This window comes from Corapipo altera, unplaced genomic scaffold (assembly GCF_003945725.1).
Source record: "Corapipo altera isolate COAL_440 unplaced genomic scaffold, ASM394572v1 187, whole genome shotgun sequence".
Taxonomy (NCBI): Eukaryota; Metazoa; Chordata; class Aves; order Passeriformes; family Pipridae; genus Corapipo; species Corapipo altera.
Window position 1 is genome coordinate 188,342 of NW_020885062.1, and position 3,523 is coordinate 191,864.

Below are 3,523 nucleotides of genomic sequence, written 5' to 3' on the forward strand. Positions count from 1 at the left end.
CCTTTGAAGGCCACAAACCCATCTGGGGTGGCCAAACCCTCCACAGCACAGGGCCAGGCCCTGCACTTCAGAGAGACGCTGCAGAGCTCCCCAACCTCCAACCAGCCCCAACCTCCAACCAGCCCCACTCATGGGAAGTGGTTTTACAGCTCTGCACAAATCGAGAGGCCAGTAAACATCTGTGTGTGCCCACGGGGTTTACTGGCAGCTGGAAAGTCACCCCTCCCTTGGGAGCTCACACCTCCCGTGGGGCTCCAACCCCCCCCCCAGTGACACAGCCCTGCCTGCAGAGAGGGGCCAAACCAGCCCTGGGCCCTTGGGGGGCTGAAGGGGGGCTGAGGGCCATCAGTCCCCATCCCTGGAGGGGTTTAACAGACAATGTGGCACTTGGGGACGTGGGTCAGTGGTGGGCTTGGCAGTGCCGGGGGAACGGTTGGACTCGATGATGTCAGAGGGCTTTTCCAGCCTTAATGATTCCATGACCCTATAATTAGGGAAGTCCTCCAGCCTGGCAATGGCCCTGGCACAAGCTTAAAGGTTGTCTCTGCTCTGAGCCCCCTCAGTGAGGAGGGGAAGGTTGTTCTCAACCACCCCTGAAGCACCCCTGGGGTGCAGTGACCACCCTGTGCTCCCCTGGCTGCCTGCACCCATCCCACCAAACCCCTGGAAAGCTGAACTCCAGGAGCAACAAGGAAAATGAAAACAACTTGTGTCTTGCTTGTTTTCCTTTTTCCTCTGCTACGATGAGAAGACAAGTCCCAGTGAGTTCATTTAAAAACTGGATCTGGTTTTCAAAGAGTCACAGAATGGTTTGGGTTGGAAAGGACCTTAAAGCCCATCCAGTCCCACCCCTGCCATGGGCAGGGACACCTCCTACTATCCCAGGTTGCTCCAAGCCCCGTCCAACCTGGCCTTGGACACTTCCAAGGATGGGGCAGCCACAGCTTCTCTGGGCAACCTGTGCCAGGGCCTCCCCACCCTCACAGGGAAGGATTTCTTCCTATAGTCTTATCTAAATTTACTCTTTTAGTTGCCATCCCAGCAGAGCTCTGAATTTTCAGCCTGGTCCTCCTTGCTCCTGCTGGGGGACTCACCAACGAGGTGGGCAGAGGATGCAGCCCCCTCAGAGAGACTTTGCCTGGTTCTCCCAGATATTTGGGGTTTGAGGAATGCTGAGGGGTGAGGGTCAGGCATATCCCAGTCCCTGGAACCAGCAGTCAGGGTGAGCCAGAAGCACGGCCCCACAGCCAGTCCCTAAAGCTCAAAAATTCCTAAAATTCGAATTTTCTTTGTTTTGTCCTTTCATGCCAAGAATTTGGAGCAAGGAGGCTTTTTTTTATTTCACTTTAATTTGCTTTGAAATGCTGTACACTTCATTCTCTTCAGTGTGCTTTGCTTCCAAGAAAAGGCCAGGAGAGGTCTGAGGCATCAGCCATCAGAAAGAACTGTGCTCCCTAGGGTGTGTTTTTTCCAAATTGGGAAAAGTCTTGCTGGGGGAGGGTGGAACCTCTGACAAGATACACATTTCTTATCAGCTCTGAGCAACTTCCTGCCCTGACATGACTTCAGGGTTTCCTCTGGAATGCAGCCAGAGGTGACCAGCACTGCTCATGTCACCAGCCAAGGTGACCCTGCTCTCCCCCTGCCCCTCCACTCTGGAGACAGACCCCAGTCACTCCCACAGGCACAGGGTCCCACTGGAGCCCTTTCTGGGACGTGACATCATCTGAAAAATCCCAACATTTCTCCACCTGTGTCAAGAATGGTGGGGGTGAAATTCCTGGATGCTGGTACAAAGTCACTGGTGCTGGAGCTGGGCAGGAGGGAGGCAGCTGCAGGAAATGATGGATCTTGTCTTAGAGGCAGTTTCTGAACTCAAGACCTTTTTAATTACTTCCTTTTCTGACCTAATCCCAATTCCTCCTCATTAAACCCTGCTAGAAATAGCACCTTACATCAGCCAGTCTCACCAGTTTTTTCCAGGTTCCCCTTTCATTCAAGATAGAGAATTTCCCCATTTCTGCTGTCACTGAGTCTATTTTGGGCATTTGCTTTCCTTAGCACTTTCTCCTGGGATTTTTTTGAAGGGACTTGGAGAAAACCTCTTTGTGTAAATCAGAGCAGCATCAGCCAGACTCCTTCAAATCCCACTGACTCCAAACAGTGCCTGCTGAGTCAGGAATCCTGAAACCACCAGAGCCATGATGGGAAAACTTCCCTCTCACATCACAGTTTTGCCCTGCAATGAACTTAATCCCCCTGGAGATGCTCCAGCCCACTTTGCCCACTCCTCCATGGCCATCTTCATGTCTCAAGGGTAGGATGGTTCTTCATCCAAAACACACCCAACCTCTCTTCCTAAAAAAGGGGAAGAGCTGGAAGAGGTGACTCTGTCATTTCATCATGACTGGAATGTGGGGAGTGGGTAAGGAAACATTTTTTAGGAATGTGTTGTGACATCCCGGGGCATGACTGACATGACTGTAACCTCCCACCTCTATCCAGCTGGTAGAGTGAGGGCTTTGCTTGAATTTCTAAGGAAAAAATTAGATTCCTCGAAAACCAAGCAACATGGCTCTGGGATTATTTCTTGCTTTCAACAGTAGAAAAGTTTCAGCCCTTCCCAGTCCCCTGTAAAACAAATTATCTAAACTAAACTGACTCAGCTGAATTAAGGAATTTTTTTGTTTTTATTAACTAAAAAAATGATCCCTGAGAGTCTGAAATAGTTTGGCATCTTCTTGGTAGCAAAGGGATGAAGGCAGGGAGGTGTCCAGCTGCCTGAGAGGGGAAATCTGTCACTGGAAACATTTGAATAATTGCTGCAGATTTCCAATTAATTCCTCTGTTTTCACAAGACTCATCTTTTATCAGACGAGTCTCATCTTTATTTCCTCCCCATAAATGGAGTTTTGGGCAGGAGCAGATGGCTGGAGGAGGTGGATCTGGAGACATGACCCACGAATTCTTGAAGGCACAATCACAGGGAACAGCTCAGAGCTCATATGTACTTCCACAACTGTATTCCCTGGGCAGCCAGCCGGATCCAGGGGAGCTGGAGCTCACTCACAGACGGCTCCTAGTCCAGCTGGAACAGTTGGAACGCCGAGTTCCCAACTCCTGCCTGGCCAGGAGCCCTCCTCATCCTCCTGGGATAGCTGGGAACAGGCAACATGACAAGTGGAGTGAGGGAATGGGATCTGGATGGATGAGTGAACCTGTGAGGTGCCTGTGCAGAGGGAAGGATGGAGTGAGGGCCGTGGTCTGCCCAGGAAGGTGATGCCCAACTTGGCAAGAGCCGCATTTGCTCCATGGGATTAATCTGCCTGGGTGAGGGGCATCACCATGGCTCCCACCAGGAACCTCCCTGAGGGTGGGACATCCCTGGGACTTCTCCTGTGCAAGTCCAAGGTGGCCTTGTCCTCCAGACCCCTCTCTGGCTGCGTGGAGCACAGCAGTTATCCTGCCTGGAGCAGAGCAGTTATCCCTCGTGGAGCACAGCAGTTATCCTGCCTGGAGCAGA